Source organism: Lemur catta, unplaced genomic scaffold (genome assembly GCF_020740605.2).
Source record: "Lemur catta isolate mLemCat1 unplaced genomic scaffold, mLemCat1.pri scaffold_62_ctg1, whole genome shotgun sequence".
Classification (NCBI taxonomy): Eukaryota; Metazoa; Chordata; class Mammalia; order Primates; family Lemuridae; genus Lemur; species Lemur catta.
Window position 1 is genome coordinate 471,631 of NW_025423862.1, and position 27,885 is coordinate 499,515.

General features: G+C 42.3%; 1 protein-coding gene across 1 annotated transcript in view; it reads left to right on the forward strand.

Annotated features, from left to right (window-relative positions):
• Window positions 1-813: 813 nt before the first annotated feature.
• Window positions 814-27,885, forward strand: part of LOC123629901 (protein NDNF-like) — a 46,980-nt gene continuing 19,908 nt past the window's right edge. Inside the window, exon 1 of the mRNA XM_045539271.1 lies at window positions 814-1,233. The gene's annotated coding sequence lies outside the window, so the exon portion shown is untranslated. The remainder of the gene's footprint in view (window positions 1,234-27,885) is intronic.

Below are 27,885 nucleotides of genomic sequence, written 5' to 3' on the forward strand. Positions count from 1 at the left end.
CGCACTCTGCTGGGTCTCAATTGCTCAAAGGGCTGCCGAGTTTGCGGCGGGGAGGCTGGGCCGGCGGGCGGCGCGGAAAGCGCTCCCACCCCGACCTCCGGCCGCCTGGACGGGACGCGGCTCGCCACTCCGCCCCCAGACCACCCCGGTCGCCCTGACACTGCCATGGCCCTGCGCTGTCTCCCGGGCTTTGCAGCTTCGCTGCCGCGGCGCCTCCCTCATCCTCCCCGCGTGGCGGCAGGGAGCAGGGACGGCGTGTGTCCCCGCCAAGCTGCCCGCGGGGGTCGCGTGTGGGGAGCGCTGGTCGCTGGGCGGGGTGTGCGACTGTGTGTGAGAGAGAGAGAGGTGTGTGTGTGAGGTGTGTGTCACAGAAGTGTATGTGTGAGAGGTGTGTATGTGACAGAGGTATGTGTGAGAGAAATGTGTGAGAGGTGTGTGTGTGTGAGAATGTGTGAGAGAGACTGTGTGTGAGGTTGTGTGTGAGAAGTGTGTGTGCGGTGTGTGTGAGGTGTGTGTGAGTTGTGTGCCTGAGAGATGTGTGTCACAGAGGAGTTGCATGTGTGAGAGAGAGGTGTGTGTGAGAGGAGTGTGTGTGTGAGAGGAGTATGTGCGCGTGTGTGTGTGAGAGAGGAGTGAGAGAGAGGAGTGTGTGCATATGTGCGTGTGTGTGTGTGTGTGAGACAGAGAGGAGTGTGCAAGCCCGCTGGCGCGCAGCGGGAGAGGGAAGGAGGGATGGGGGCAGGCGGCGGGCAGCGGAGGGAGGGGCGGGCGGTGGCGGCGGGGCGGGAGCGGCTGTGGCTGGGAGGGGACAGCTCCGGGCTCAGCGGTGACACTCGGAGCGAACACACACTCCCCGCTCGGAGCCGCCAGACAGCGGAGCGAACCGAGCCGCGCGCCGGCATCGTCCCGCCGCCCGGCGCCCGCACGCCCCCCGCCTTTTCAAAGGCCCTCCCGCCGCTCCCAGCTCCGCCCGGGACTCCCCGGCCCGCGCGGCTCCCGGCTTCGCTTCGCGGCCACTTCGGCGGCCGCCCGCCGCGCGCCCTCGCCCGCCTTTGAAGTTTGCTGTGCCGGCCGCAAAGTTGGGACGCTTCAGCCCACGGAATTTTTCGCTTCTCCCCGCTCCGCCCCCGCCCTCCGGTCGCCCGGTTCCCGGACGCCGGCGCCGGGCTGCTCGCGCCGCACCTCGGGGCGGCCACTCTCCGCCTCCCCCGGGAGGCCGGACGGATCTCTGAGGTGAGCGGCGAGAGCAGGCAGAGCCCGACGCCCGAGCGGCAGCGCCAGCGCAGGGGCGCTCGCTCGCGGGCTCCCGCGGGCCCGATTCGGAAGCGCCGGCGGGGCTCCCAAGGGCGCCGGCTCCCGGGAGCTGCGGGCAGCGGGGTGCGGGGCGGGTTTCCCTCGGGTTCCAGGCTGCCCCCGTGGCGGGGCGGCCCCGAGAAACGCTAGGCGGCGGACGGACGTCGCGCTGGCGGGGAAGGCGCGGGGACCGGGACCCGGGGTGCGGCGGGGTCCGGGAAGCCGCGGAGCCTTCACCCCGCGCAGGCCCGCCCGCCGGGAGCGCCGTGCCCCTCTCCAGGCCCGCGCCCTCCGGCCCGCGGGAAGGTCTGCGGGGCCGGGGTGTGCGGGGTGGCTGCGGGGGGCGAAGGGTGCGAGGTCGGGGCGGCGTCGTCAGAGAAACTTCCCCGGGCGGAGCGGGGGGCCTGGGGCCGGCTCGTACTTCGCTCCGAGGGCAAAGCCGCCCCCGGTGGGACCCTCCCGCCGCAGCCGGGCGCCTCGGCGTCGCGGCCTCGGCCGTCCGTGCGCGGGTCGGGGCGCGCCGGCCGCGCCACCTTCCCTCCCGGCTGCGACACGCGGGGCCGCGCCCGCGACTCCGGGTCCCAGCTGTTTCCTTGGGGCCCGTCGCGAGCTGCCCGAGGTGGGGGGCGATGTCGTCTGCTCGTGCGCCCTTCCTGCCCGCACCCGGCCCCAGCAGGGGCGAGCGTCCCGCAGCGTCCTGCACCGGCCCCGCCCGCTGGCGCCGAGCTGCCCCTGCGGGGTGCTGCCCACCCTGGCTGCGGGCACGAGTGGCTCCCGGAAGCCGAGACCTGGAGCGGGAAATGAACCCGAGCAAACGTCTGTCTGTGTGTGTCTTTTGCAGAGTTTTTAGCAACTTCGTGGGGTTGATGGATTTGTTCGCTGCTTGTCTGACGGTCCCGCTGGATGGCAGGGACAATCTGCGTTTGCATTTAGTTGATCTCGGCAGACACGCGGCTCTCTCCTCCCTCTCCCCCGCACCCTCCTCCTCCTCTCCTCCCCCTCCTCCCTCTCCCCTCCCCCCTCCCCTCCCCCTCCTCCCTCTCCCCCCTCCTCCACCTCCTCCCTCTCCCCCCTCCTCCCCCTTTCCCTCCCCCCCCCCCCCCGCCCCGTCCCGTCCCGTCCCCTGAGCGCCCGGGACGGGGGAGTCGTCAGTGCAAATAAATGGGGCCTGCTCCGCTCTCCACCCCTGCAGACAAGCAGAGCCCTCCCTGGGGTCCCAGAAGGGGAGAGAAAACCTCCTTCCCAAGGGGGCGGTTGCTGAGGGTTTGGTGGGATCCAACTGCTCTGTTATCCCGGAAGAAGTGATGGATGGATGCTATGTGTATGGAGCAGAGGGTAGCGAGGGCGATCGGCATTTATTATCATTCATTACTGTTTATTGAGAGTGATAATAAGGCCCTAACCCTCGCTGAGGACTCGTGTTTATACTTCATTGCATGTCAGTCTCTTATTACAGTGGTTTCAGAAAGTGAAAACACCAAAACGGCATTAATTCCTCACAGTCCTTCTGCATATGGGATTAATCAAATGTCAGAAAGATACTGTCATTTTATCAGACTTTTAATCCGTGAACTTTTAGAAGGTTGTACTCTTTATGAAATGTCATTTGCCTCAGTCTGTCTGCTTAAAGTTTAAAAATCTTGGCAACATAATTAATTATGGTCCCGATTCCCATTTTCAATCTAAACCTGTATTCAGGATTATATTAAAATACCCCTTATTCTTCAAAAGTGACTCTTACGAGTTTAAATTCCTGGAGGGGGTAAGGGGACAACTGGGAACAAGGGGCCAAGAAGTTAGAGAAATTAGGACTATTTCAGATTTCTCTTAAAAATCCTTTACTTCTTCCTTTAAGGAAAGAAATTTCGAGTCCCTTCTCTGCACAGTTCTTAACTTCGGTGAATGTCCTTAATCTTTACCACACGCTTGAAACATAACAGCTTGCAGCCTTGCCTGCATCATTGTTTTCATTTGTGTGTCAGGACATTTTATTCATTAAACCTGTATGTCAAAGACTCAGGCTCAGCATGGCAGTAACACTCTGTTTTAATTAGTAAGTATCATAAAAAAGAAGCTAGAACTCTGTAATAGGACTAAATTGCTATGAATTATGTGTGGTTTAAATTACGCATTCATTTTAGCAGAAATCAAGCCACGAATATAAAACATCTTTTAATCACTTGCAGATACAGTTTTTATCTCTTAAGATGTTAACAAAATATATAATTGGAAAGTACTCTTCTAAGAGTAAGGGAAGCCCCTACCCTCAGTTTATTTGTCCTGGGTCTGTTTGACGTTCATGTGATAAAGTATGAATGTTAAAGACTCAAAACTGATGTCACAGCCTTTGCACTGTCGTGCAGAGGCTATGGTGCGTTGGAAGCAGCCACAATGGGTTGGTCCTCAGATAACTTAATGCAAAGACTTTTTAACAGCTCAGAGTGCTAACCACTATACGATCCCGGCAAGAGGCTTTTTCAATTGGCTTTATGAACCTTGGCGATTCAGATTTCAGTTTTCTCACTTGGACTCACCAAAGAGACTCTCTGGTAGGGGGAAAAATATGTTCTAAAACTCTAATAAACTATTTGAAATGAACGGGGGTGTAGAAATAAAGTGTATCTGTTGTTATCTTTGTGTATTTATTTCTATAGCAGTTCTATTCAGACTGTCCAGAGGTCAGAATTTTTATTTTAAAACTGAGTGTTTTTCTTGCTGTTGTTAGAACATATTACTTTGATATGATGGATGAGCAGATACTGGAAATGGAATGATTGCACCTGAATTATCAGAAAGCCTGGGAGCAGTGTGTGAATTGCACATAATACGTGCTGATTAAAACGATTTTAATTTCCCTTCCTGAGTTTCTTTGTGATGAGGAGGTTGATACCTGTGACCAACCAGTGCTCGCTCCCACTTTTTCTGCTCGGTCTTCTTGTCAGCCTTAGCCTGGGGGAGCCAGGGGCCCACAGCACCAGCTCACAGATTGAACCCTGCCAGAGTCAGTCGCCACGAGCTACTGATTAGGAAGAAAGTATATCCCGTAGTCATCTGTGGGTCAAAGGCAAGCATAACCAACAAAAATAATCCAGCTAATTCATTTGACCTTGAAATAATAGCTAGACCTTATAAATGTTTATTTGGAAGGATTATTCTGAAGAACATAATTTATTCTTCCCCTGTTGGTTCACAGCCATTTAGTAGAAGCCACAGCATAACTGAATAATAAATAGTAAACCACACCAAATGTTTGCTTTGAAAGCTGATTTTATTTTAAATTTTTATTTTTTTAAAATTAGTTTGTGTTTTATTTTTAATTTGTGTACAGTAAAATTCATTCTTCATGGTGTAGGTTCTGTGAATTTTGACAAATGGGAAGAATGACGTGTCCACCATCATAGTTATGCTATGGAATAATTCTGTCACTCCAAAAATTCTCTCACACTATGCCTCTTTGATGTCATCCTCTTCCCTTAACCTAATTCCTGGTAACTACTGATCTATGTTCCTTTCTAATAGTTTTGCCTTGAAAACTGGTTTTAAAATCAAAGTCCTTCGGTATCTACTAAATACTCCTTTTAAAAATACTTTGCATTTCGTGCCTTGAAGTTAGGATAAATTCTGCTTTATTTTTCCGTTATATTACAAGAGCAAAATTAAACGACATCTAGGATGCATGCCGTCACGCTTCCATGTTTATTTCCACCTAGGAAGAACAGTACATACTTCATTGTCATTAAAAACAATAACAGAGTATGACATGGAAAAATAAAAATGCTAATATTTTATTGTATCATATAGTGGTATGTTGACTATAAATTCAGTTATATATTTGGGAAAAACCACAGCATTTCAGTTTGAGTCTGCGTTTGCTTGGATGCATGTATTTCCTGTATTTCTTGAAACTTCTGAGATGACACCCGGCATTTGCTGTTCCATAGCCTATGAGTGCCCCAGCCAGTGCTAAAAGCAGGATTCTTGGCTGCCTACTTCCTAAACACATAACCCAAAGATTTAATATCCACACCTTTTTTTCCTTTTGGTATTTTACTAAAAACTGCACACCAACAAATACATGAATTTTAGTCCTTTAAAATATTTGGAAAACATGAAGTATATCTTATTAATCCTCTCCCAAATAAAAAATGAGTTGCTTGTTTTACATTTTAAAAATTAAGGATAGAGAATTTGATCAATGTGGAGTAAAAAGCCAGCTAGCAATATGTTTCTGTAGATTTTTCCTCTTGGAATGAAGAGACAGATTTGACCACAGAACAGCTGGGTATTGGGTCCTATTACAATGTCAATTTTTTTCAAGGAACTTATTGAGTTAAATTTGATTTAAATTTCACTTTGAAGTCCAGAGACCTCATGTTTATAAGAAAAGTATAGAAACTTCCAAGATTACATGTCATTATTCCTTCAATAATTTCCGGATGCTTTGGAAGCTGATTTATTTTAGTAAATTAGTGAATGAGTCTTGGTTTTCATTTGTTAATTTTTTCCTGCAGCAAATTTGAACATGGCACATACTTAATGTTTCCTATAGTTCTCTGAAGTATTTTTAGTTTCACTTATGAAAACTGAAATGAATCTAAAAAAATATGGATGGAGGTAGTAGTATAAATATATAGTTAATTTACCAAATGTCTCTTTTAATTCTTCTTTTGAAATAACTTGTTCCCTTTTCATAGTTGTGAGAAAATAACATTTTTAGAAATAATGGGGTTATATAAAGTTTGGAAGGAACTTGATAAAAACATGATTATGGATGATTAGAAGTCAGCTCATTTGAGCGGAACTCTTAGACACTCTCTTGGCAGGATGGAGACGTTTAAATGTAACAACCAAATTACAAAAATGGAGTTAACAACATCCATGCATTTCTAATGGGAATGATTTCAGCCGATACCACAAATAGTGGTGACCAGCTGAAATAAATGGAGACTGTACAAGTTTCTGTCGATGTTTCTTCCCTCTAAGAGAATATCAAGGTAAACACCCTCTTCTTCCAGCTGTGTGCTCAGAGAACATATATTCCAAATTGGACTATACTCAAATGTGTGTTTTATCAACAACTAAAAATCACCATAACTATATCTTCTTTTCTGAAGCAATGTCCTTATATATACAGATGTACATAAAATATGAGATTGAAATTTAATGTTTTTGAAAATAAGCAGTAAAATCTGAACTCATAATTAGAAATACCTGTAAGGTGTGATATCTTGTTTTTGAAATCACCATGACTATTTTTACAAATTATAATATAGGAACTATGAACAAGTTAGTATATGCAACACAGACAATACTGTATCCAGACAGTTGGTAAACAAAATGAGGGGGTGGCATTGTGGTACTTTCTTGAAAATATTGATATTGTGTTTAAGAGAGAAAAGCTAGTGTAAAAGGGCCTGAGTTGTTTTGGATTGCTTTCTTCAATTTAGATGCTATGGTGTTAGGTGCCTACTGGAATGTAGATGGTTACAATTTACAGCACATTGTAGTGAAAAGTAAACCATAGTAATCCATATACAACTTGGAGACGGCTTTGATGACTGAGTTTAATTCATATATATGCTAAGCTTGTAGGCATTGCCAAGTGGAACATTATGCATTTTATCCAGTGATGAAATACATTTCTTGTTAAATTATCTGTCATATAAAAAAAACCCACACAAACATAAACATACTTGATCCATTTGAGTAATTTTGTTAAAAATACATTAGAAAACATATAAGTACCTTTTTATGCATAACACTAGCATATATATATCATGATGTAGATCTAAATATCATGTGTATGTTGATAGTCCTCAAGGTTATAATTTCATATTAAATTACAGCATTCACTAAAATTCATTGATACGGTCAAAAGCTTCAAATTTGGACTGATTCACAAGTAATTAGATCCTGTAATTGAAGAGGCATTTGTTGCCAACAGGGTAACAGAGTTTGCTAGCTAGAACACCTGGCAAACTGGAAAAGGACAGCAATTGTTTATCTCTTTGCTTCCCTGAGTCTCTGATATTGTTAGTTCTATTGGGTGATCTGTCGAAGTTTGTGAAAATGTGCTATGAAAATACATTACTTTTTTATGGAAAAATAAAACTACCTCCAAATGGAGACAAAACTGTGCCCCTCTAATTAATGATCACAGTAGCAAGATTCACCATACTAGCAGATGAAGTAACAGGTGGGTCACAGGAGAGATGGCCTAGGAGATACCAGGGAAGCCACCCTGCCCCCAGATGTTACCTGGGCCTCTCAGGGTACTAAAAGACTACCTGAAAAATAATTTTTCCTTTACTTTTAAAGTAATTTTTTTATTGTCCCCTATAAATATGAAAATAGCCCTGCCATGGGAAATGGATAAACTGATATCAGCTAATGTATTACCAAGATATGTTAATAGCTAGATAAAGCCAGATAGGAATGAGGCCAGCTTAGACAAAATTTTAGAGAGGGGTGATATATCTATATATGTGTGTATGTATGTCTGTGTATACATATATTTATATCCTCTAGGCTCTACTGTTTTGGACAGTCTACCTTTAGTATATACCTGCTCTTTATTCTCTTCCCCTGATAATTCTCAGTTTGTTATAAAAGTATTAAGTTACGTCCTGGGTCAGCTTCATGGGCCACTCTTAGAGGGACCTGGGGCTTGGCTGAATGCTCCAGTGTCACCATCTTGAAATTCCTAATTTTTGAACAAGAGGTCTTGCCCTGGGCCCCACAAATTATGTAACCCATGCTCATTATGCCGTGGTGTGAATCAAAGATTTAAAATTCTGATGTCCGGGAAATAGAAAGTGCATTTGAGATTAACTTTGCAAGGTTAGGCCCAGTGAATATTTGCATTTAAAAACTTGTCTTTTAAGGACGATACAATGAAAGATACGAGATACTCTTTTAATTTTGTGGTGGAAGTTTCCCGTTGCCTCTGAAGTCACACGGAGTAGGTATCCAGCTTCTGAGAGCACCGGCCTGGTAAAGCAAAGGCCTCTGAAAGGGAGTGTCCTCTTTGTTTCATTGCGGTGGACAAGATGCCCCATTATAGTGTAAGAAGGAAATAGCAGATCTATTAATATTTATATTCACTTTTATGTATAAATAATGAAATTAAGTTTTATGACTATTAATAATAAACAAATTAACAAAGGCACAGTCTTACTCAGCATATCAGATGGTCGTGGAACAACAAAAAATGGAAATGGTGACAGCTTCTCTGAAGTAAAAATGATGACATTCTGCTGGGTGTGATGGCACGTGCCTATAGACCCCATCACTTGGGAGGCTGGAGCAGGAGAATTGCTTGAGCCCAGCAGTTCGAGGCTGTGTTGCTTTATGATCGCAACTGTGAATAGCCACTGTACTGCAGCCTGGGGAACATGGCAAGGTCCCATCTCGAAAAAATAAAGTAGTAATAATAATAATAATAGTGACATTCTTATTAGCCCTGTTCACAAAACACCACTGATATTAACTTGAAAAAAATTTGAAATGTACAATGTCATCCACTATAGTTATGATACTCATCCCAGTATAGATTGCCTTTAAGTATTTTATACATTACACATTAATATATATATATATTTTTAAATCACAGTTCTAAGAGGTTTGAAGACCACGGTGTAGACAATACATTATAGAATGAGAGGTCTTGAAAGGAGTTGAGCAGGAAGCTGAAAAATTTCCCACATAAACTAGTCACTGTTGTCGGGAGTATTCTTAGTTATTTGTATAAGCATTTCATAATTCCTCTGTTATCAATAGATATTATATGCCGTTATGTTCTGAAAATTTCAGTATTCTGATAGTTTAAAAAATACTTCCCAACACTTTTCATGAATATCATCGTATTAGTCCATTTTGCGTTGACATAAAGGAATACCTGAGGCTGGGTAATTTATAAAGAGAAGAGATTTATTGGGCTCATGCTTCTGTGGGCTGTACAAGAAGCATTGCATCAGCAGCTGCTTCTGGTGGGGGCTTCAGGGAGCTTCCCGTCAAGGTGGAAGGTGAGGGGGAGCAGGTGTGTCACATGGCAAGAGATGAGCAAGAGAGGGAGGAGGAGGTGCCAGGCTCCACACAACCTGCTCTCTCGGGAATTAATAAAGGGAGACCTTACTCATTATTGCAGGAGGGCACCGGGCCACTCCTGAGGGGATCGGCACAGGACCCAGGCACCCCCCATCGGGCCCCACATCCAACGCAGGGATCACATTTCATCGTGAGATTTGGAGGAGCCAAACATCCAAACCATATCAGTTGTGTTACATTTTAAAGTTTTTCTTTAAAATTTTATTGCTTTTCAGTTAAGTTAGTTATTAACCGATGTTACAGTTGTTTCTGTGCTTTGAATTTTACAACAGAAATGGAAATGACTATTTATTAATAATAGTATAACTTTATATAACCCTTGGTTGTTATAGGCCTTCCACATCCATCATTTTCCTTAATCCTCAGAGCAACCCAGTGAGGAAGATACTGTATCCTCTTACGCCTGAGAAACCTGACACTCCATTTTAGTGAAGAGACTTATCTAAACTTGCAGAAACTTTTTAAATAAAGTCATAAGTTTTTGGTTTCAGAAGCAAAACTGATGAAAATTTCTAAAAATTTTAAGTTGAGATTAATTGCCAAATTCATTCGCATGGACCCAATTTGCTTAGAATGTTTTTGCAATTTAATGATTCGGAGTATCATTTATTAAGCCTGCATCCACAAGACCATAATTCTAGGCTTCCTGTGCACTGTTTGTTTTTGGTAATAGTTAGCTAATAGAGAATTTTTTAGGGGAAACCATTAAACTTTTCCACTTTCAAATCATTATTTAAGGTGCAGCAGAAACAACTTCTCTTTGAGAGTAAAAACACTCTAGTTCTAAATGGCGCTAAGGGCTACCAGTGATAAACAGATAAATAACGCCTAACATCTATCCTTCCAGAAGGTTAGTCTTTTTTAATAGGGAAATCATGGAAAGTATAATAGAGTTTCCATCTCAGAATGTGTGTAGGTTCTGACGTAAACCTCCCCTGGCCTTCCCACACCCCCAGCCACCATTCGCACAAATTCTGCTCCAATCGTAAAAGGCAAGCTCGATTATCAGTTTGCTTTCTTAAGCCTACTTATAGCTGTGAGACTATCTCTTGAAATCAAATCCCTTTTCCTTTCTTTAGCCTTCTTGATTAGTCCGACTGACCAGCCATTCAAATCTGGGTGTTAAAATGTTCTAGGATATGCTATGTGTTGAGTTTGAGCTCTCTCTCTTTCTGCATACACATGTAATAGAGCCTTTGCCATACCTTGGAGACAAGTTATCTGATAAAAGAAAAAATAAGAGATGGCGGAGTGGAGGTGACCTCCTGGATTTGTGCTCCCAGAGAGGAAGGCGTGGATCTCCACCTGCCACAACGCTAGAGGATTGCTTCTCCACAGGAACGGCGGTGTGAACCCACGGAGAATCACCGTGGGATACGGGGAACAGGAAAAAACAGAGGCGAGTGAGAAATCAGACCGAGATAATTTGGAGAGTGCGGGACGGAAAACAGACAGCGGAGTGCGGGACGGCCGTGCCTGCCTCACCGGCCAGTGGGGCGGGTACAGCCCCACAGCAGAGCGGCTTGATCTCCCCACTGACCCCCACATCCACTCGGTCAGGGATCTGGCTGAAATTGGTGCAGAATCACCGCGGGAGACGTGGAGCTCCGAGGACAGGTGACATAGGCGGGAGAGAGCTTGGACTCGGGCGGGTCTCCGTGGTGCCCTATCTCTTAAAGGGACAGACGCGGACCTGCACCGAGGCGAGGGGCCGCGAGCGTGAAATATTAAAGCGGGACTTTTTTGCTTTTCTCTTCCCGTACGGCAGCTCTCCGGCTGGGGAGCCGCTGCGGGCCCTGGCGCCTGCCGAGCTCTGAACGCTCTCGCGTGGTCGCCATCTCGGTTCCCACAGCTAAGCGGAAAGGACCTTGAACTCTGGCAGGTCTCCGCGGTGCCAGTGCCCTATCTCTTAAAGGGACAGAAGCGGACCTGCACCGAGGCGAGGGGCCCCGAGCCTGAAATATTAAAGTGGGATTTTTTTTTTTCTTTTTTTTTCTTTTTATCTCTCTCTTTCTTTCTTTCTTTCTTTCTCTTTTCTTTCTTGTTTTCTCTTTCTTCTTCTTGTTATTCATATTGTTTCTCTCCTTTTTTTTTTTTTTTTTTTTCTTTTCTTTTTTCCTTTCTTTTTCTTTTCTCCTTTCCGGTGTCCCTCCAGCCCAGGAGCTACTGTAAACTCCTGAGTGCTCCAGACCCCCAGCTGTGATTCCTATCGGACCCTGAAAATTACCCCCCAGTGCCAGTGATCTGCGGGTGGGCAGGAACAATTGTGCGGGCCAAGGTCTAATTGCTGCAGAGCCATAGGGTGCCAGGCGGCTCCCCAGGAGGCTCCATCCCCTGATCCATAGACCCTCTCCAGGTCCCCTTCCCAGGTGTGAACACTGAGTGCTTCCCTAAACCCAAGAGTGTGGAGCCCGGACCTTGGGAACACTGGGACAGTGTAGACCTTTGCCCGTGGGAGCTGCAGCAGCTGGGGCACTGAGGGAGTGAGGGCACTGCCTCCTCGGCCTAGCCAGTGTCTTTCCTGCTGAAGGAGACAGAAACCACACATCCAGAGGAAGAACCAAAAAGCCAGGGGGGGGAAAAAAAAAAAAGAGAGGGAGAAGAGGCTTTCTGCTTGCAAATCGTGTGAATCCTGCCTACTAACTGAAAGTCCGCAACACAATGATTTAACTTGCCAAACTGGTCTTAGGTCAAGCCAACCCTCTGGGGGTGGACCCATCAGAAGCAGCCCCCCAACTGAGATAGAAAAAAGAAACTCTAAACAGCACACAACAGTCTCCCCCTATAGATAAAGGAAGCAACATTCCTAGACTGTTCCATAGCCTAAGAACAGAGTACAAGACGTGCTGTTAACTAGACTAAAGCTGTGAGAAAAGATCTAACGATAGAGCCAGATGGGAAGGGCTCAGCGGAAAAATATGGGGAGCACAAAAAACCAAACGGAAACCTCGCCCCCAAAGAGAAATACCAACTCTCCTCCAATTGGCACAAGCCAGTTTCAGAATACCAACATGTTACCAGAAGAATTTCAGTCTTGGGTTATAAATAAGCTGAATGATATACAAGAAAAAATTGATATCCACCGCAAAGAAACCGCAAAAAAATTCCAGGATTTGGAAGAAAAATTCACTAAAGAAATAGACGTATTGAAAAAAAACCAAACTGAACTCCTAGAAATGAGGGATTTATTCAGGGAGCTACAAAACACAGTGGAAAGTCTCAAGAACAGGGTAGATCAAATAGAAGACAGAATCTCAGAAATCGAAGATAACTCTTTCCAATTAAATAAGACAGTCACAGAGATAGAGCAAAGAAATAAGAAAAAAGACCAGAGTCTTCAAGAAATGTGGGATTATGTGAAGAAACCTAACGTGAGAGTTATAGGCATCCCTGAAGGTGAAGAAGATAATAAGCAAGGGCTGGATAAACTATTTGAAGACATAATAGAAGAAAATTTCCCAGGCCTTGCTAAAACTTTAGATATACAGGTTCAAGAAGCTCAAAGAACCCCTGGTAGATTCATAGCAAATAGGAAAACACCACGCCACGTAGTCGTCAGACTGACCAAAATATCCACTAAAGAGACCCTTCTTCGAGCTGTAAGGAGAAAGAAACAAGTAACATACAAAGGGAGGCCCATTAGAATTACGCCAGATTTCTCAACTGAAACTTTACAAGCAAGAAGAAGTTGGGGCCCCATTCTCACTCTTCTGAAACAGAATAATGCCCAGCCTAGAATCTTGTACCCAGCTAAGCTAAGCTTTCTATATGAAGGAGAAATTAAGACATTCTCGGATAAACAAGGACTGAGGGAATTCACCAAGACAAGGCCACCCCTCCAAGAAGTACTCAAAAGAGAGTTACACATGGATCATCACAACAAAGACCCACGAATGTAAAACCACCCAAGAGCTAAAGATCAAATTCTAGCCACCACAATGGCTCAAGAGAGAAAACATAGCAATGAAGTTCTACCCAATAAGATAAACAGAAATCTATCCCAATTATCAGTTCTCTCACTAAATGTCAATGGCCTGAATTCCCCACTCAAGAGACATAGACTGGGCCAATGGATAAAAAAACACAAACCAAGTGTCTGCTGCCTTCAGGAAACTCACTTAACCGGCAAAGATGCATTTAGACTGAAAATAAAAGGATGGAACCTGATATTTCAAGCAAATGGTAGCCAAAAGAAAGCTGGTGTGGCAGTTTTAATTTCCAATAACTTAGTCTTCAAACCAACAAAAGTAATAAAAGACAAAGACGGTTACTACATACTGGTGAAAGGCACAATTCAACAAGAAGACATAACCATACTTAATATATATGCACCCAATCTAGGTGCACCCAGATTCATAAAGCAAATCCTACTCGATCTAAACCAAATCATAGGCAACAACACTTTAATAGTTGGAGATTTTAATACCCCACTGACAGCACAGGACAGATCCTCCAAGCAGAAAATAAGCAAAGACATAGTAGACTTAAACAGAATGCTAGAACAAATGGGCCTGACTGACATCTACAGGACATTCTACCCGAAAACCACTGAATATACATTCTTCTCATCAGCTCACGGGACATTCTCTAAGATTGACCATATCCTAGGACATAAAGCAAGTCTTAAAAAAATTAAAAAAATAGAAATCATACCCTGCATCTTCTCAGATCACAATGGAATAAAAATAATAATGAACCTTAACAGGAACTCTCATTCCTACTCAAAGTCATGGAAGCTAAACAACCTTCTCCTGAATAACAATTTTGTAAAGGAAGAAATTAAGTCAGAAATCAAAACATTCTTTGAATTAAATGACAAAGGTGACACAACTTATCAAAATCTATGGGATGCAGCTAAAGCAGTCCTGAGAGGAAAATTCATTTCCATAAATGCCTATTTCAAAAAGACAGACAATTTACAACTAGACAACTTAATGAATAGACTCAAAGAGCTGGAGAAAGAAGAACAGACTGACCCCAAACCCAGCAGAAGGCGAGAAATTATTAAGATCAAATCAGAATTAAATGAAAAAGACAACAAAAATACTATAAGGGAAATTAATAAAACAAAAAGTTGGTTCTTTGAAAAGATAAATAAAATAGACACACCACTGGCTAGACTAACCAAGAGCAGAAAAGAAAAATCTTTAATAACTTCCATCAGGAACATGAAAGGAGAAATCACAACCGAAGCCACAGAGATACGTGACATTATCTATGAATATTACAAAAATCTTTATGCACACAAATTGGAGAATGAGGAGGAAATGGACAAATTTTTAGAATCACACAGCCTTCCCAAGCTCAATCAGGAAGAAATAGAATTCCTGAATAGACCAATATCAACAACTGAAATTGAAACAGCAATAAAAAACCTTCCCAAAAAGAAAAGCCCTGGTCCAGATGGGTTCACACCTGAATTTTACCATACATACAAAGATGAACTGGTGCCCATCCTACATAAACTATTCTTCAATATTGAGAAGGATGGAATTCTCCCCAACACATTCTACCAAGCCAATATAACATTAATACCAAAACCAGGAAAGGATGCAACAAAAAAAGAAAACTACAGACCAATTTCTCTCATGAACGTAGACGCAAAAATTCTCAATAAAATCCTAGCAAATCGTATCCAAGTGCTGATTAAAAAAATAATTCATCATGACCAAGTAGGCTTCATCCCAGAGATGCAGGGGTGGTTTAACATACGAAAATCTATAAATGTAATTAACCACGTAAATAGAAGCAAAAATAAAGACCATATGATCCTCTCAATAGATGCAGAAAAAGCATTTGACAAAATTCAACACCCTTTTATGATAAAAACACTTAACAACATAGGCATAAATGGGACCTACCTAAAAATAATACAAGCCATATATGACAAACCCACAGCCAACATCATACTGAATGGGGAAAAACTGAAAGCATTCCCACTCAGAACTGGAACCAGACAAGGCTGCCCACTGTCCCCATTACTTTTCAACATAGTATTGGAAGTCCTTGCGAGAGCTATCAGACAAGAGAGCAGAATCAAAGGTGTCCAAATAGGGACAGAAGAGATCAAACTCTCACTCTTTGCTGATGACATGATGTTGTATCTGGAAAACCCCAAGGACTCAACCAAGAGACTCCTGGAATTAATTAACGAATTCAGTAATGTCTCAGGTTACAAAGTCAATACACACAAATCAGAGGCATTCATATATGCCAATACCATTCAATCGGAGAACCAAATTAAGGACTCAATACCTTTCAAAATAGCAACAAAGAAAATAAAATATCTAGGAATATATTTAACTAAAGAGGTAAAGGACCTCTATAAAGAGAACTATGAAACGCTAAGGAAGGAAATTGCAGAACACGTAAATAAGTGGAAATCCATACCATGCTCATGGATTGGAAGAATTAACATCGTTAAAATGTCTATCCTACCCAAAGTAATCTATAGATTCAATGCAATTCCTATTAAAATACCAACATCATTTTTCACAGATTTAGAAAAAATAATTATACACTTTGTATGGAATCAGAGAAGACCCCGTATAGCAAAAGCAATCTTAAGCAATAAAAACAAAATGGGAGGTATTGATTTGCCAGACTTCAAACTATACTACAAAGCTGTGGTTCTTAAAACTGCTTGGTATTGGCACAAGGGCAGGGACACAGACCAGTGGAACAGAACAGAAAACCCAAATATAAAATCATCCTCATATAACTATCTAATCTTTGACAAAATAGACAAAAACATACTCTGGGGACAAGAGTCCCTATTCAATAAATGGTGCTGGGAAAACTGGATAGCCACATGTAGAAGACTGAAACAGGACCCACAGATTTCACCTCTCACAAAAATCAAATCACGGTGGATAACAGATTTAAACCTTAAATGGGAAACAATTAGAATTCTAGAAGAAAATGTAGGAAAGACTCTTACAGACATTGGTCTAGGCAAAGAATTTATGAAGAAAACCCCTAAGGCAATCGCAGCAACAACAAAAATAAACGACTGGGACCTGATTAAATTAAAAAGCTTCTGCACAGCCAAAGAAATAGTCATGAAAATAAACAGACAGCCTACAGAATGGGAAAAAATTTTCGCATACTACACATCAGATAAAAGACTGATAACAAGAATCTATTTAGAACTCAGGAAAATCAGCAGGAAAAAATCAAACAATCCTATCAAAAAATGGGCAAAGGACATGAATAGAAATTTTTCAAAAGAAGACATAAGAATGGCCAAAAAACATATAAAAAAATGCTCAACATCCCTAATCATCAGGGAAATGCAAATCAAAACCACAATGAGATACCACTTAACTCCGGTGAGAATGGCCTTTATCAAAAAATCCCAAAACAACACATGTTGGCGTGGATGCAGAGAGACAGGAACACTCATACACTGCTGGTGGGAATGCAAACTAGTGCAACCCCTATGGAAAGCAATATGGAGATACCTTAAACAGATTCAAGTAGACCTACCATTTGATCCAGCAATCCCATTATTGGGCATATACCCAGAAGAACAAAAGTCATTCTTTAACAAAGACACCTGTACCCGAATGTTTATAGCAGCACAATTTACAATCGCAAGGATGTGGAAACAACCCAAGTGCCCATCAATCCACGAATGGATTAGTAAACTGTGGTATATGTATACCATGGAGTACTACTCAGCTATAAGAAATAACAATGATACGACATCTCTTTGGTTCTCCTGGAGAGAGCTGGAACCCATTATACTAAGTGAAGTATCCAAAGAATGGAAAAACAAGCATCACATGTACTCACCAGAAAACTGGTTTCCCTGATCATCACCTAAATGTACATCAGGGAAGGATACCAATTGGATATCAGACTGGGATGGGGGGTGGGGGGAGGGGATGGGTGTATGCCTACATGATGAGTGCGTTGCACACCCTCTGGGGAATGGTCATGCTTGAAGGTGCAGACCCGGGGAGGTGGGGGGGGGAGGGGATGGAGGTATGACTACATGATGAGTGCCAGGTGCACTGTCTGGAGAATGAGAACGGACGCGCTTGGGACTCTGACTCGGGGGGATGGGTGGGACATGGAAAATGTATATAACCTAAACTTATGTACCCCCATGATGAGCTGAAATAAAAAAATATATATATTAAAAAAAAATAAAAATAAAAATAAATACAGCTGATAGTTACCACTAAAAAAAAAAAAAAAAAAAGAAAAAAGAAAAAATAAAAACATTTTCTTCAGTAAGTAGAGCCTAATAAGAAAATTGGTGATTAAAAAAGTAAGTTATAAGTTTATTAGAGACCCATAACCCATGATATTTAAACATACTCCAATTACGTATGGCAGCTGTATCACTGAAAAATCAATAAGTTACAGAATCCCTTTTGAAAATTAGTAATAATTAGTGGTAATTCACCTATACAGTTATTACATTATTCCATTAATTATGTGGCATTCTTGAGAGGTAAGAGGTGAAATTAGATCAGCCTAAGATTTTTAAAATGGATTATTTCAAAATATTGAATGAAACTGTATGTTTCAGTGAAATAATGATAACTATCATAGACATATATATGAGGATATATTCTATTCTAAAAGCTTAAAGCCCTTTGAAATATAAGAAAAAATAAGTTCAGACCGTAAAAGTATTTATACACCCATATTAATACTCCAGCCACCAAATTCAATCTGTAATTTAAAAAGAAAATCTGTACATTTAAAGTTCATTCACACATTTACAAAGCAGTGACAACAACCAGGCAGTTTTGAAACCTCTTTTTCTCTTGGCAGCAGCCTCTATTTTGTGTAATGACCACGGAACATTGTGGACCCCAAGCTGCAGCTTTTTCCTTAGCGCTTCCTTTAAAAAAAAAACAAAACAAACCACACCTAACTGTATATCTTACTTCCTTGCGGGGAGAAGGATGACATAATTGTGGGTCTGAATTCCCACACCAGGTCAGTATTTGTGGTTTGTCATCTCTGTAATTGCTGTAGGTTTATATGCTTGTATCATTTCATCATAATTTGCTATAAACGCATTATTAGAAATGACTGTGGGGTCTGTCTTCAGCGTCTGCCTTTTGAAAGTGTCCTTTTCTTTAATCATCTCTTAATCCAGAGATAATAATGCAGAACAACCCAGGAACTGATGTTGATCCTCCGTGCGTTAATCTCAACACGTGCCTCTGAAATCCTTGGCTAGATCTAGCGCCTGAGGAGCCTGAGCAGGCTCACCTTTGAACCAGTTCTAATCTAGTTTTGTTTATTAAACAACATTGATGTCCTCAGATACAGTGTAGCAAAGCTAAAAAATATTAAGAGTTTACTGTTGTTGATGTGATTGTTTTTAAAAATCCAACACTGTGGCCTTTCCTTTGTTCTTCTTTCTAGTCAGTCTCTACTTGAATAGGGTCCTAACCTCTTACCTTAGAGGTTAGGTGAATAAAGATAGAATAATCTGATGCTGGAACTCCTTCTATCTCCATTTGAAGAGCAAGTCGAAACATGTCTTTTGCTGTTGAATAAAATTTTGCAACCAGTTTGAGAAACTGGCCTACACCATTTAAAGATAAATAGAACCTTTTTAGTTTTAAAAGAGTACTCACATCATTATTTCATTTAATCTTATAACAATCCTGGGAATAATTGTCTCCATTTTGTAGATGAGGTAATTGAGATTGAAAGAGATTAAAAGACTCACTCAAAGTACAAAAGCAGATAATGTGATAATGGTTTGGTTAGGACTTCTTCAACTCAGATCTTTTTACTCTAAGTGATCTTTTTTTGTTTTGCTTTGGCAGCCTTTTAACTGTACCAAAATTTGAATGAATGATTGAATGAATGAATGAATGAAAAAATAAAAATTGCATGATAGTGGAGGATGGAAGAGTGAAGAGCAGACCAAAAATTAAATTCAGGTGTTGGCAAGAACGTTCGATCGTGAATTGACAGGAAACTAAGATGTGGGAAGAGCTCACCTGAGACCCTGAGACACATGAGCTAGGAGAGAATGAGAGGGAATAAAAAGGGAAGTGATGTGTTAACTATGCTTTCTGCTGGGTTCTCCAAATTACTAGATTGTTAGGAACCAGTGTCCTTGGAGAATATTATCTAATCTTTCCAAAGATGTGTCTTGGCTTGTTTTTTTTTTGGGGGGGTGGTGGTGCTTAGATAAGAGGGCTGGTAGAATAAATACATATTTGAATTTTAAATTATTTCTTTTTGCTAAAGCATAACAACTACATACTTGTGTACCTTCTTTTTTCTTCTTTTTTTTTCTAGAAATAAGAATATTTCTAGGGCATGGAAAGGGTTTAACTATTTTAACTATTTAAGATCCCTGGTATATCTACTCACTCATCTATCTGTGGATCATATTACCTTCATTATAGTTATTTTTAAATTACTACTTTGGTTACGTCATGTGCTTTGGCACTGGAGGCCACCACAAATTCTCTGTGGTGATAGACAGGCTTTAGTGCTGACACATCAAAAAAACTGCTTGGAGAAGGTGAAGCTTGAGAACCATCAGCTTTTGGGAAAATATGGGATTAGGCCCATGGAATGAAGCATCACTTTTTTAATCTGTGGTATTTGTTATTCTATGGTAGTAATGAATGGTTTCTTCTTGATAACATTTTATTTATTAGTGTTTTCCCAAACTCCGCTAAGTACACGAGTGGTCCACTGGTCCGTTACTGGGCTTTAAGAGAAACACGAACTACTCAGAGAGAATGGACTTCTCTTTTATGTAAATAAGGTAGAGAAAAGAGATCACTGTGAAATAAGGTGGCCATAATAATAGTTCTCTTAAAAAAAGGAAGAAAGGATATGGACAGTCTCTGTTTCATCCACTCCTCTCCCTAAATAGACGTCTAAAATATTAAATATTAAACCTTGGTAATGAATGAAAATTAGAGATCAGAATGTTTGAACAACCAAAGTGCTGGAGGTGAATATCATAGTGCTGCCACTATCAGGTGATAGGTCTTAGTATTTGGGGAGTTTGAAAATAAAAATACATGAGAATACTAGGGTTGGAAGCGACAAAGCCGTATAACCCGGCTACTCAAAGTGCAGTCCATGAACTGTCGGGTCCGCATCTCCCAGGCGCTTGTCAGAAAGGGACCGTTTTCAAGACCCCGCCCCCCAGACCCATTGAACAAGAACCTGCATTTTGATGGGAAAACTGGGTAATTCGTGTGCACATTAAGGGTTGAGAAGCGCTATTCTATACCATGCCTGCTCTCAGATCAGAATGTATCCCAGCCAGGTCAAAATTTACACGTTTTCAGAGGAAAGAGGCCCTCCTGAGTAATGCACTGTATTTATCCTTACCAGGACATTTTTGTATTCTTAAGGACGGAAAAGAGGCTTCCTTATACCGTATGTCACACTGCTTTGCTCTCTGCTAGTAGCTTCTTGAAAGCAGTATAATTCAGCAACTATTTATCTGGCGCCTACTTTATGCTAGGAGACTAAAAACAGCTGCGCAGGTGATCTAAAGATAGGTGAAGGGTAATTTCTGCTCCTAAACTTATGTCATGTAAGCCTCATGGAGATCTTTTCTGTAGGGACGAGAAAAAATATATTTTAAAAAAATATAATTCAAATAAGATAAAGTACCATAAGAAACAAAGTCTCAAGTTTCACCATAGGACTCTGATTCCACGTTATCGGCCTCCGGGGCTTCCAGGGGACTGGCAATAGGCACTTGATAAACACCAGTTGACTTCCTGACAGTGTACAGGGAGAGCTCAGATAACATATCGTCTAAGTAAACACCCCCCTGCCACAATCCTGTTAAGACTCTCCCCGGAGATTTTATAGCACTCTTTTTTTTTGTTTGTCACTCTGGACAGTCAGGAAGCATCCTTCCTCTGCCGGGACACCTCCTGCTTTTCAAACTCCTTCCTTCGGGGTCTGTGCCTTGCTGAGCTCAGTCTCCTTCCCTCGAAAGCCATGCTGGGCCAGATCTCTGATACGTCTCTCATCTGACAATGGGCCTCCAAGCCCCTGCCGTCCTCCCTGAGCTTAGCACTGGCCGGTTGTCCCTCACGGAATGCCACTGGCAGGCCACAGTGAGCCAGTGCCTGTGTCCTCATCCCTGCGGCTTGGCAGTGTGTCCCTCTTGACGGCTGATGGTGGCAGTTAACCCACAGGTGAGGCAGCTTCCCGGGTGTGAAGCCTGGGAGGACCTTGCCCTTCCCCTCTCTCTTTCCTCAGTGTCCTCAACTGTGAAACATCCCCACTGGCTCTGGGTGGCTCACTTTTCATCTGAGTCTCTGCTGAAATGTTGCTTCCTCGGAGAGGCCGTCTTTGACCACTCGGCCCAGAAGGGCTCCTTCTCCCCCCACCCACCCTGTCTCCGTAATTCCCTTCCGGCCTCTCAGCCAGTGTTGTTTTCCTTAGTGCTCACTGCTCTCTGGAATCAGCATATTAATTGCATTTCCTTGTTTGCTTGTGCATCATGTCTCTAACCCACCAGCACAGGCTCTGCAAGCTCACGATCGGCACACGTGTTGTTTGCTGGCCTGTCCGCAGCGGCTCGGGCAGTGCTGGCAGCAGTTGCCGCGTCAGCTGGGAGCTCTCCCATCCCGCCATGCTGACTCTTTGAAAAGTTTCTGTTGTCACTGCCTCCTTGGTGGTATCGCTGCTTATTACGTCACTAGAAACTAGGTTATAAAACATTTCTTTGATCCAGACTTTAGGGAGGGTGCAGCCCAGATGTTTAGCAGACAGAGCTGGCAGAACCACCAAAGCCGTTTTTAAAACCAGATTTGTCTTGAGAACAGGAATATCTTTGAGCTTGAATCATTTAAGTACCTTGTTTTGTTAATGTGGTAACTAGACCTAGAAAGACCTTTTGAATTTTTAAGATCCTTTGAGAAGGCAGTACGTATGATTCGAGATAGATAGATAGATGGAAAGTGTGTAAAAATTCAAGGTTGTTGCTGATGGACGAGTGAAAAGTTGGGTAGTGTTTTAGAAAATTTTTTTCCTGCTATAGTATTCTGTTTTTGGTTTTCAGTTTCATCCTTGCTGTCACTAACACACAAAATTAGTAATGATCTCAGGTCAGAAGATAGAGTGATTATTCAGTTTGGTCCATTAGTTCATCCGTATTTAACGAGCGCTTAACGTGTGTACTATAAAATGTATGAAGAGATTGTTGATTTTTCTCCTCTAGGGTGTGATACTTCCCAGCGTGGCTTCCATCCTAAGGATGCTGCCCGTCACTTCTTTTCTCCTCCAGCCCGCATTTCTCGCCGGTCTGGTCCACTCTGTGAACTCACCGTCTGCATCTTCGTGGCCCAGGCCTGGGCAGCCCCCTGCAGTCCCGATTATTCCGTTGACTTTAGGATTGCTCCGCTGATGCTGTTGCTTCCCAAAAACGTGCCTGGAAGCCTAAGTTATATGACTTTGGCAGGTGTGTGTTTGTCGGAAGGCTCATGGGTTTTAATCATCTTATTTGGACACAGCTTATGAATATGTCCAGTCACGTATGCCAAATAGTAATACTTTCTTGTCAAATTTTCTTCATAACTTCTGTATGTCTCTCTTATGCTGTTTCCTTCTTACTTGCTATAAACTACCACTTTCCAGAACTAAAATAGGGCTTTGAACTTATTCCTCCTCCAGGTACTCTTGACAAATTAGTTGGCCTCTAATACTGTGCATTCTTGCATTTGAAATGTAAGTTTGAGGAAGCAGGTTTGGGGGGCAGGGATGCACTTACTGCCTTTTTCCAGTGTGTCCCACCAGCCCTCCCTGAGTCTGGCAAACCCCATGTCCCACCGTGACAATGGGAATCAGTACTTTTATTTTTCTAACCGACACATCTTACTACTTTCCACCTTGGCCTTCCTCCTCTGTGTTTCTCATCACCTGGAGAGACCACCTTCCTCTTTGCTCCTCTGCTCCAACACCTTGTTAAGTATAATAACTAGTATTTAAAAAGGCATCTAAAATGTCCCACTATTCGTAATTTATTTGATGCCACCTGGAAATTCTGCTTGACAAATTTTATTTCTCTCTGATTTCTTCCATTATGTTTTATCACTTTATTGTATGTGTGTTCCTGTAGTCAGTGTGTTATTTTTGATTCCTCTCTTTTCCTCGCTTTCTGCCGACAGCTCACCTGCATACTCTGGGCCGCCATCTGTAAAACACATCCCAGGGCTCTCCGTTGTCTTCCATCTTCTCTGCAAACTCCAAGCCACCACCATCTCTACCTTGCACAACTGCAGTAGCCATCATCTGATCTTTTTGCTTTTACAGAGATGAGGTTGTTTTTTATTTCTGCAGTTTCCCTGAAATCCATTTTCTACACCATGGACAACATGAATCGTATCATGGCCCTGCTGGGATTCGAGGGCTTTCCATCACACTCAGAATATAATCCAGCCGCCTTAATATGGTTGCAAGGCTCTGTGTGGTCTGCACTTTACCTTTCCCTCTCTCCCACTCTGTTCTCTGATGCCCTTTCCTTTTGTTAATACCCCAAGCTTAGTGCCACCCCAGGGCCTTTGCACCCGCCATTTCTCTCCCCAGAATGCTCTTTGCCGTACGTTTGCTTCACTGGCTTCCTGTTGTCACTCAGATCTCAGCATAAATGTCATTTCCTCCAAGAAATCACACACGGTCTTTCACACAAGCCTATTTTAATTTTTGCATAGCTACCAGTCTACCAGTGTTTTCGTATTTGCGTATCTGTTTATGTGTTGTCTCTCACTCCCACTAGAATGTCCCCCTCATGAGGTCATCGCTCTCCCCAGAAGAGTGCCTGGCGTGTAGCAGGGACTCATTACACAGACGTTGAAGGAAAAAATAATGAATGAGTGAATATACTGACATTATTGGATTCTGCTACCTGGATATATGTTTTGTCTTTATAAGCAGATTATAAATTGCTAAGATATTTATTCTGAGCCCTCATATCACCCACTTCAGTTTAAAGTATGGAGTCATTTCTCGGCAAACTGTTATTCTCTTGATTTTAGCTCTTTGGGCCATATTTAGCTCTTGGTATCCTAAGGAATCTGTGAAGTCATTCAATTCTTGGCTACCATGACTATAAAAATCTAATTTATAGGTGTTACATACAGCGAGGACTCAGTATTTGTTTGTTGGCCATGGCAATTCATGTCTCGCCTTCCTGGGTGGCGTGTGCTGTTGCTAAATGCTGTGGCATCTGCTATGCTCCATCGTAGCTAGATTTCGGTAGAGAATGAGGTGTGCAGTTTGTAAACCGCTTTGGGGAACATTACACAGGAAGTCATTTTCATTTTGTGGCAGGTCAACAGGAAATAAGGCTTAGTTGCCAAACTAAGAAAGCAACCAGGCATATTACTGTTCCCTGAGGAGCTTTCATTATTCCAGCAGTCATCAGTTTCTCCCAAGACAGTGGAAGTTATCCCAGCTACGTCACTTGTCACATGACATTTTGGTAGGAAGAAGGTATGCAGTATTTTGTGCCCATTTTTCTTTGCGTTATTTTCTACATTGTTTTTGATATCTTCTAATCACCTATCAGGTCCATTTTGGGAGATGTACTCCTTGCTTTAATATAGTGGGTCTAGCTTTCTGGATTAAAGACTGTTCCTATCTGTGGTGCATTTGTTTGGCCATTGCTATTATTCATTGTTCTTTTGGCAGGAGTGGTGGTGGGAGTCCAAGGTACTTACTTGAAAGTCTGATCCTCTTTCAAGCCATCTCCTTCTGTAGGCTTGGCCAGCCTTTGAAACAGGATGACCCCTGACCTCAGCCCTGTCGTGAACTATGCACCGGGAGGGTCAGGGGGAGTGGATGACAGAATGGAAAGTTTAACTCCTTGGCATGTTTTAATTTCACATTTTTTATATTAATTTAATTTCCTTCCAGAATGAAAGTTGGCAGCCATTTAGGGAAGTGCTGGAGAAGGCTGGAGTCATTGCAGTTGAAATGCATGTGGAAATCCCCAATCCGCAGGTTATTGACATAATGAACTTGAAAACCCTTCCCAGTCATGCCATCACGTGCCGACAGCCTGCGTTTAGGGAGCGTTAGCACATGGGTTCTGTGCGTCAAGTGAGCTCTCCTTCGCTGGGCTGGGCGGAAGTCGGTATCTTTCCACTGCTCTCCACAGTTACCTGCAGAATGAGGGCTCACCTAGCGCGAGCCGGAAACCGCTCCTTAGGGCAGGCCAGGAGTCTTTACTTCTCCCTACTTTATTTCTCCCTTTTCAAATATGGAAAGATCAGACTACAGATATGCTATATTTCTCTCAAATTTTTTAACTGTATCAGAGAATTTTTGGATTTTTAAAAACATCCAACTAACTTCAGTCAACATTTTCATTGTTTGCAAAAGACGACAGAATAAAACCACTTTTGAGAATCCAGCATTTTTTATTGCTGCATTTTTGCCTAGAGGGATTCTGTTTGTCCAAGCTGGCAAATGGTGGGCATTCCAAGGCGAAAGTGCACAGAGCCCTTGCTTGCTCACTGCTCAGGGACTCTCAATTTCGGCAAACACGGGGACCCCGCCTGCTACCAAAACTACATTCTTTTTCTTTGCAGTTAGATCAAATGCTTCAGAGTTATTATCAGATGTGGCATGGAAGATCCAAACAAAAACAAAACGCCCTCGAGTTTAAAATAGAAGTTCTAAAGACTAAATATTTGCACTTAAAAAGGAAAAGAAAGTAACAGAAATCTCTGTGGCAGACCATTCCTTGAAATTATTCTCACTAAATTATACTCATGCACTTTCCACTCTCTGTAATAAAACAGTGGATTTCATTTATTCCAGATGCATTTGCTTCAAGTAAATCAGAATTCCCATCCTTCTTTTTGGTCATCGTGAATTTATTTCAGTTTTGTGGCCTACACATGATCAGGCACATTGGATAGTTTTTAAGTGAATCTGAATGATACTATGGGTTCTTTTTTTAAATTGTATACTTTGTGTTGTATTTATACAGATGAATCTGATTTTAAGTTTTGTAATATGTACTGTCTGTAAGAGCTTTGACAAATATGCTCATGTTTCTGCAAGTGACTTACGGGACCTTGGTGGCTGGTGGTGGAGGGATGAGGGAATGTGCTTTGACGTGTTGTCACAGGTAGGCAGGACTGTTGGCTGCTGTCCTGAGGAGCCTCCAGTGCCAAGAAAGGGTCATAATGGCTTCATGTATGTCATACCTTCTATTCAGAGAGCCTTGCACAGCTATATGAAAACCCAAAGGAACCTTTTATTTACTAGATTTGCAAATCCCTTGCGCTGGTGAGCTAGCATAACTAAACAGCAGTCTATAAATATTAAAGACAAGCTTTCTAGTGGTTTGAAATGTTTCCTTACTCTTAAGACAGTTGTTATTCATGGTTAAATCCATTTAATATATTTTTAAGTAGTAAAAAATTAACCAGGCTTATTTACTTATTATCATTATTTATACGATTTCAAATAATAAATGTTTATGTTCTCTAAGTGAATCTGTGGTTTAACCAAGATTGGTAAATTGACTAGTTGATCGTATGTAATTGCAGATAAATTTTGCAAAATGACAGTGGGGCAACCACTGCAGGTATCCTGGGGCAAGTTTAATTGTCTTTTACATACACTGTGCTCCTTGTGGCCATCCTGGGTATTTAATTGATACAATGGCAAATTATTCAAGCTCCTTTTAATTTTTTGTTTTGCTTACCATTGGCGATTTTATGATTCACAAGCATTCCCACAGGTTTGTGGGAAAAGGCCACACCAGGTCAGTTTGACCATTTAGCTACACTAAAGGCTTCTCCATAGAATAAGAAGTTGAAACTGATGCTGAACATTATGTCTTAGAATTATTTGTACATTTTTAGTTATCCATCATTTGCTCGACTCCCTACTCCTTGCAGAACAACGCAGATGCTTTATATCTATTCACTGGCGTTTCTTTTAAAACCGAAGGATTTGAGGGGGAGAAGCAGCTCCCATCATCAAAGTCCTCAAATATTGAAAAGAAAACCGTTCTCCACATATGTGTCTTAAGCTGTAGTGTTTATCTGCTTACCAGAGAAGGGGCAGCACACATTCTGTTTTTATACTGAAATGACTCTTCTTTGGGGACTACTACTCATTTACCTTTACTCCAGCATTAACTAATTGGATTCATAGTGTTTCTAAATATTTTGACCGAAAAAATATGTATGTCTATATACATATACTGTCTAAACTAATTATATTTATTTACTTTGCAGTACCCAAACCCATCTCTACCTTTGTAAGTAGAGAACACACTAATAATCTCTAATTATATTTCAGAAATAATTTTTCCATTTAATCTAGGACACATGGACATTCCAAAGAATAAAACTATCTCATGTCACCATAATCTATTTTGCAAAGATTGAGGTGTATCAAATCATTAGGTCATTTTTCTTTTCTCATTTCAGTTTTGGCAGGATCTGAGGGCATAAATATGAAGAAGGCTTTTGGCAACATGAACAATGTCCGAGT